Raw genomic sequence first — 8,613 nt, forward strand, 5'->3', positions numbered from 1 at the left:
TGACTTTGGCAGAATCAGTGGTTGCTCCTTAGCACCTTGCTGCTGCTGAGGTGGATACAAACTGAGCACTTCAATAGCTGCTTCAATGTTTTTCCACATTAAGTCATTCTTCTTAATAATAATAATTTTTTTTCGGGTAGCGCTTGTGTTACTGGCAGGACATTTATTCCTTTGCATAGCAATCAGCCTTTGCTACATGCCTGAATTATAAAAATAACATAATTACAGTGCTAATCACTGGCAGTCCTCAAGAGTGCCAAGCTCTGAGGCAGCCCTCAAGCTCTGTGCAGTCTGACAGTCACTGCCTGCTGCTCCAGGCCACAATTAATCTCACATCAATTACAATTAAATTTCACTTCAAATTTCTGTTTAGCAGTTACCACGAAGCGCATCATTCTCATGCTTTACATTTGCTTTGTTCTTCACACTCTGTGCAGGTGTTCCAGTCTTTACAACAGTAAAAGCTGCGCCTCTGTCACCTGAATCAAAGATCAAACCACCCCGAGGACCTTTCACAGCACAAATTCCTGCGAAATGGTCTTTAACTCCATGGTGTTTTCACTTTTACAGAGATGAAGCTGAGTCACCTGGGCTGGACTGAACTGAGCAGTGCTGAATAGCCGTCGTCAGCTTTGTGTTCATTTGTTCATCACACAGTACTTAAATATGGCAAGCAGAGCACTCCCAACTACTTTGATGAGCCTCTGATCTGAAGAAATCATGGAGAAATGATCACTTGCCACTTTTTTGATCACTTTTCAGATTAGACCCAATCTTGCAGAGTTGGTTTGAAAGTGGGATTTTTGACTTTGCACCCACAGTTTGAACACTTCTAAAGGAACTGCCTCCTAGGAAGAAGTGAAAAGCTGTTTCATGGAATTCTAATTCAGAAAAATTAATCTAGGGGGAATACAACAGCTGCAGTGGTGGAGGTCAATGATCTCCATGCCAGGTGATGTTGACAACCACAAGGAGCAGGTAGGAAGTGATTTCTGGCATTCTTTTGAGCTGGGAAAGTGCTGGGAAATACCTCTGGATGCTTATTACACACGTGGGGTCGCCACCATGCAGTAAAGTTAAGCCTGCGCAGCAATCCATCTTTTTGTAATCCCAGTAGGCAAATCCCGTGGGAAGCCATGAGCTTTAGGCTGTGGCATTACTCACAGCCAGGGTTTGTGGATTTAGAAGTGGGATGGCACAGCAGGTGGCAGCAGTGGTTTTCCAGATCCTCTGCATCTCTAGCAGTACCCAACTGTCTCTCTAGGACACAAAACGAACGACAGGCACATAGTTCATGTCACCAGGGCAAAAAGAGGGAAGTTTATTTTCTACTCTGGCTTATATAGATTTTAAACAATGACCAGGGACTGGAGGATGAGGTTGCCACCTCTCCAACCCCACTGGTCAAACTTAGAAGTTCATCAATTGTCCTTCTTCAAGAGAAGAATGAATACAATCATTTTATTTACACGAAAATCTGTGGAAAAACTCCACTACAAAACTGCAAACATCAGAAGGCTGAAAAAAAATTCAAAACAATACCCAACCTTGCGGTGCTCACCTGTCCTGGGCAGACACTGGAAGCCACAGACATGGGTGGAGGTCACCTGGGGTGGACACCAGCAGCTTTTCCTCTATCCTGCCAGAATCTTCCTTTCCTACACTTTGCCAGGGGCAGGCTCCCATTTCAAATATCCCCAGCAGAGCATTCCACACAAAGGATCCCCTCATATCCCCATGTAGAAACACATTTCAGATGCTCCCATTTTAACCTCCTGTGTTAACATGACAACCAGTCCCATAAAGAACAAAGTATCTGGACAGAGTTCCTTTTTTATTTCTCCATTTAAGAGCATGAGAAGTATTTCAGGGTCTTGCCATATCTCTTAAAAATCCATGGATCCCTGGTAGTCCAATTTGATGGCAGCCACTGGAATTATTGATCAAATAATAGGTAACATTTTGAGTTTGTCAGTGGCAACTGTTTCTTTGTGTTCTTTGTGTAGTGTTATCTAACTTGAAGTGGGAAGTTTCCACTATATTTAAAAGAAAAATACAAGGCAGGAAAAGAAAAGTGAAAGATGCTCTTTTTGAGGCAGACTGTGCTTAAAGGAAAATTCTGACCAAGAGCAATTCACCCAGACAAGCAAAGAGAAGCTGATGCTTTTACTTAAATATAGTACCTGGAGGGAAGTAATATATGACTGTGATTTGTCTGATCTCTTCTTAGCTGCACTGAGATGCTGAACAATGACTAGAATTCAGGGGATTGAGATGGGTGGTTTAATAACATTTGAGTGACAGCAGTTCCTCATTTCAGGGGACTCAGAAGTTTTGATTTCAGTTCTCTGCTCTGGTTTTTGGTTTGGGTTTGGGGGGGGTTATTGGTTTTTTTGGGGGGGGAGTGTTGGGGGTTTTTGTGCTGTGTTTTTGTTTTGGTTTGGTTGTTTTTTGATTGGTTGTTTTAGTGTTTTGTTTTGTTTTGTTTTGTTTTGTTTTGTTTTGTTTTGTTTTGTTTTTCTTTCTAGGAGAGGTCTTTAGCTGCAAAGGAAATGTATCTTCTCCTCCAAAACACAGACTTTACACTAGCAGTTCCTTCTTCCAAAGTCTATCCAAAGAATAGATCCTTTTGCCTGTCCAGTCTCCATTGCAGGTATTAATAAAAAAATAAAATATTTTTAATAGGTATGTTTTAGCCAAAAGCAATGCACATTTTGACGTACTTCTCAGATAAATCTGATGTTGTTGTGCTTTTTATCTCCTAGGAAATCCTATCTCCTTAGCAGTGTTTTGTGGGGGGCTGCTCTTGGCCACCCAGCCAGGACAATGACCCGACAAATGGTTCTTTAGGGACAAAGGGACACCTCCAAATCAGCCCCCCTTGTCCCTGTGGGGGAATTCACCTTGCCGGGTGTGCACTGGGAACACCACACAGCTGGTCCAAACAGCCCCAGGAGATTCCCCAAACACCTGGGTGACAACTTCTCTGTGCAGGGACTCGGGGAGCCGGCTGGGAGAGGAGCCCTCTGTGTTTGTGGCTGTTCCCAGAGAGGCTCTCGGGGCTGCCCTGGGATTGTCTCCGATCTCGGCTGCTTTGGCCGTGCCCGTCCGGCCCCCGGGATGGGCCAGGCACAGGTGAGCACGGCTGGAAAAGCCGCATCTTTTATCAGGGTGTCCATGGCAAAGTCCCAAAATGGATTCTTTCACCCCATGTGCAAAAAGCCAATCCCCACACACAGAGCTCAGGTATTTCCTTTATTTACAGTTCTGCACAGAAGGAGCTGCTGGGTGGCAAATCCACAAAGCCAGAACAGCGACTATCAAAACATTTCACTATTTCTACATTTTAGCAAACAAAGGCATTCATGTTCATTGGCTGCCAGTTATATGGTTCTCTTACTAATTTCATTTTTTATTATTTTTATACTTTATGCTATCATATTTAGATATTACATTCATAATATATGTAATCTACAATGTTCTGTATCATATATTACATAATATATTATCCTTAAATATCCAAAATATATTTTTATTTCTAAATATTTATTATTTATGGACATTATAAAGATTAAATAATATACTATGTTTATATTTTTATTTTAAAATAGTATCCTGTTTTGCTATTTATAAAATATTAAGTTAATATTTTCTCTTATTATCAATTTTCAATAACTTACTGATACCTTAATATTTAGTATCTTAATATATAAATGTTTTTCTATTGGTTAGAAGGTTCTCCTGTTTCTTATTTAACTAGTCTTTCTCTGTGGTCAGTCTGTCTCTTCTTTTTTCTCTCTGGGTTTCTGGGGTCACTGGGCCAGGAGTTGATGGTCACCCTCTCCCTGTGCCAGAAGTACCTTTTCCCCAGCTGGAGCCGATTTCAGCCCAGTTGTTGAGTTGGCTTTATGAGTTTCTTTCTCTTCTGGGTGTTGGGAAAGATGGGACAGGAAGGGCTTGTGGATATGGTTGCCTGGTAAGAAATACTGGAGATGTAAAACCTGTGAGTGAAATAGAAATGAAGGGCAGCTTTGAGATGTGATCATGGCAGGCAGGAAGACGGTGATGAGCTGGAGATGGGTTGAGGGATAAAAAACAAAAGGACTCAAGGCTGTAGGCCCTCTCCACCCTGCCAAGGTATTAGGGAAAAGGTAGATAAGAAAAGTAGTCTTTAGAGTTTAGAATATAGGATGATATGGTAATATAGCAGTTCTCACAGGCTGCATGCAAAGTTTGTAGGTTTTGTATCTTGTGCCAGTTGGTCACTGTAAATTAGAATATTCAACACAAAAGGAGATATAATGTATTGTAACAAGGTCCTCACTCTCTTACTCTTACCTCTCTTACCCCTCTTACCTCTCTTAGCTTTTTTACCTCCCTTACCTCATACCCCTCTCTCTCTCCCTCTCTCTTTGGGGCTTCCCTCCAGCACAGGCTGGTGGCTGAAGGCAAAGCCCCTTTTATCAACGACCCTTGCAATAAAACCACGTGTTTCTAAAATATCTCAGGTCTGCAGAGTTCCTTCTCCCTGCTGTCCATGGATGCTCCTACATCTGGGAAGTTCTGCCAAATGTCCTCGTGGCTGTCATTCCTGCATCCCTGGTGTCCCCTCTGAGCAGGAGCTGCTTCTCCCCAGGCTTTGGAACAAGATGATCTTTAAGGCCCTTCCACTGACAACCATTACCTCCTGATCTAGACACAGGAGGCAAAGTACTCACTGTATCTGCAGGAGGATTTATTCAGATGAGCTACAAAAATAAATCAGAGCAGAGAATCAGTTCTCCCTCACTGTGCTGCAGGAGCTGATGTGTTAAAAGCAAAATGAAAGCAACCCCCTTTCACAGAGGAATGAAAAACAAATGTTCACCTCCCCTTCACAGGTCACTGCTGTGTGACTCATGATGAGTCTGTCTTTTGAGACACATCCTATAGTTGTTCTGCAGCTGTCCAATATTAAAGATCAGAGAATCTGACAATTATTGCAGCACTTGTTTTCTCCTGACATTGAGGATTTCCTGATCAAGTTTTCGTTTCCTTCACTTACAGCTCATCACGTATGTGCATGTGCAAGCACGTCATAGTCAGACCTGGTTTAGGAGCTGGTTGCTCAGTCTGACAGACAGGACTGGGGGACACAGCTACAGCTCCTCCACAAGTAAACAACTGGTGATTGTTAGTGATGTGTAAAATGTCTGGAGCACAGGGTTTGCCAGAACTCCCTGCATCCCTGTTTGACACTCAGCACTGGCCTGAGAGCAGCTCTGCACATAACCAGCAGCTGATTTAGACCAATCTCTCCTTCTTTACTAAGTCCCACTTCTCACAGCTTATATGGATGAATTGTGAGGGCTTTTTTGTGTGTGTGTCATTTCAGAGGATGGACCAGGATCACAGAAAGTTCATGACTTCCCTTTCAAAAACCCCATGTCTATATACAACTCCAGCTGATGGCAGCTGAGAACCCCCTGTAGAGGAAGGGCTGAGGGATGGTCAGACTTCAATGCAGAATAACCTTGTTTTGGGAGACAGAACTTCCCTAAATACCATGGGGAACTTCAACAAAGTAAATTTCCCAGCTCTCCCCGTCTGGATCACGTAACATCTCCAGCAGATAGGACCCCAGCCCAGCAGTGCACTCCTATCATCCCTTGCCTAACAATCCCATGGACAAAACCAGGGAGGTTTTATTTCGTTGTTGTTATCTAAAAACTTTCATAGCACTATACTAAAAATGAGGCCTCAAGAGTTACCTAAGATACAGTTTTTTATTGCAGGGCACCTCAGCAGGAATGCAACACCTCCCTTATCTATCTGAGCTGGCTCTAACTGCATTAGGGATGCAGTAAAACTAAGGAAAGAATGGCTTCCTCACTCTGCTCAGCAGAGCACAGATACTCCTTGTTTATGGATTTATCACTACAGCCATAATTTTCTAATGCTGCTGATACTGATGTCTAATACCCCAGGAATTTCCCACAGAGGAATTTACGTTTAGAGTTTTCCAAGGTTTGTTTCACATATATGTGACTTAGCCAGAAAACATCAGTGAAACGTGCATGCAATCAGTCAGGGATCACTGTTGTTCCTTGGAAAAAGACTGTTTCTGGAGTTCTTGAACATTTATAAGGCACAACTGATGGGATTCAGATGTGGCCCTGCACATTTCATGCTGCTGTTATCCCATGTTTATTCCTAAGATGACATGGCTTGCTTGTGGACTTGGCAGCTCAACCGCAGGTTTCCCATAGCAGAGTCTCAAGCATCTGGATCCTTAAAGCAATTTATTTCCTGGCTGGTACCACAGGTGACTTTGGAGGGGCAAAAGATCAGTGCCATTTCTTGCCTGGGGCTCCCACTCCCCAGAGCTCAACCCACAGCTCTTGCAGCTGCACCTTGAGCCACCTGCACTGATTGTACTCCTCAACTCCGTGCTGTGGGGAAAGAATTTTCCTTCTCACAGTTCACTGCTTGGTGTCTGCACCTTTGTTTGCGTTTTGCTGCAGTGAAGTGAATGAGTCAGTGAGATACTGATGTATTTCATAGCAAAGAGCAAGCATTAATGAAGTCCATAAAACTGTTTTCTAGTATGGCAAAGGAGGGATAATTTAAATTGTAGCTGCTCAGCAATGGTCATTCCAGGCCAAGGAATGATCTGGTGTGGAGGGAATGAGGACAAGGAAGGGTTACCCTGGCTGGAGGCAGGGATGCTCCCTGTGAGGGAGTGTGCTTCCACTGGCTGATGAGATAAGAAATGCTGCAGCATTTTGGGGGCAGTGGTGCCATGGGAGCACTCAGGGCCCACCTTTGGGCAGCAGAGCTGGCGCTGGGGGCTGGAGCACAGGGATGAGGTGCCCTATGCCAATTCTCACACAGTGGACACCAGGGCAAATGTAAGGAATCAGCCCATGCTGATTCATTTTGCACTGCCCTTGTAGAACCACTTCTGGCAGTAGGACTCTGCTCTGGATATTGTTCATTCCAAAAAGCCAATTTTTTTGCAGTTAACCACAAATATGTGCTTAATTCATCTTGAGGGATACAAAAAAACCCCACCACTGTTCTGCCAGATCCTTTGCTACCATTTAATTTCCTGTTGACAGTAGCAATTTATATGAATTGAGGAACTCATCTCTGTAATTTTTAATATAACAAGGTTAAAGAGACAAACAGGAGGAAGGCCATGCAAAGCCAGTTGCACCTGAGCAGTTCATGGACAATCAAACACTATATGCTGTGTTTTAGATTTCAGACTCTCCCTGCCCCACCCAAATTGCAATATTTTACTGCTGAACAGCTGTGAGGAACTGCCTTTATTTGCCTTATCTGTAACAGATATCACTCTTCTATTTCATTATCAGAAACTAAGGAAGTAGAAAAATGGTTAGAGAAAAATATTACTCCTTGTAAATGTCCTGATTGCAACTATTTAAATACCATCATCATAATGATCATTAACAGATTTCAGTAGCTCTTGAACAAATAGGTTTAATATTCTAGATAACACTGTCCTATATATATTGAAGAAATGGTTCCTGTCTTTGAGGGAGGGGATATTTTTCTTCATTTTTTTTCTCTTCCCCTTTTTTAATAGTTTCTACTCATTGTGGTTATTTAATTTATTTTGGGAATCTTGCTGTGTGGAGTCTGCTTTGGGGAAGTGTCCACTCCGATACACAGTGAAAGCTCTTTCTTTTCTGATACATTACTTCAGTTTTTGCTTCTGATTACCTTGAAATTTGGAGACAGAAAAATACATCACCTCATCAGCTCTTGGTGGGTTAAGCTCTTTGTTGCTTCTCAGCAGATCTTTACTCCTTTATTCAGTGAAGTTTGCACCATCTAGTCCCTCTGCAGTAGGAAATTCCATCATTTTCTAAAGAGTTAAAAAAATGCAACAAACTCAGGAGCATGGACCACAACAAAGAGGGAGTTCAGATGTTGTTTCCTGGACTGACTTCAGACTGCCTTGCTTTAGACACTCCTTTTAAGCTGCTCCTGGGCCAGGAGTGGAGGCTTTCATACTGTAAAAAAGAAAAACCCAAGGTGAAGATTCAGTGTCCAGACAGGCAAAATGGCTTTGGAAAACAGACCAGCACAGAAAATTTGTCATCAGAGCCAACAGTTACAGCATTTTCAGGTGAACATCATTGCTCTGGTTGATGAATCCAGCTCGGGCCAAAAGCAGCCAGCCTGAGAATTCACATGAGGTTGGGACTAGCTGCAGGACTCTCCATAAATATTTATGAGAAATAAGGAAATATTTTGTTTAAAGCAGAACGGAAACATAAATCTCTATGTTTAAAAGTTAAAGCCAAGTTTCTATCTCATATTTACTAAAAACTCTGAAAAAGCATCAACTGAAACCACAGTCTCTTCCATGCCTCTCAAGCAGAACGTCTGAATTTCACTTTGCTTTATCCACTACCACAATCACTTCTGATGACCACAAAATTTACAGTACAGGAGCCCAAGAGGATCCACGTGTTCCTATCCCGTTCCTATGGATTAAAAACAACACTGCTCAACACTCAAATGCAGGAAACATTTCTGTCCACCAGAGAAGCCACTGGAGTCCTCATACACCAACTTTGACAGCTGGGTCTGGTCCCTTTG

This window comes from Zosterops lateralis (assembly GCF_965231275.1).
Source record: "Zosterops lateralis genome assembly, chromosome: 2".
Taxonomy (NCBI): domain Eukaryota; kingdom Metazoa; phylum Chordata; class Aves; order Passeriformes; family Zosteropidae; genus Zosterops; species Zosterops lateralis.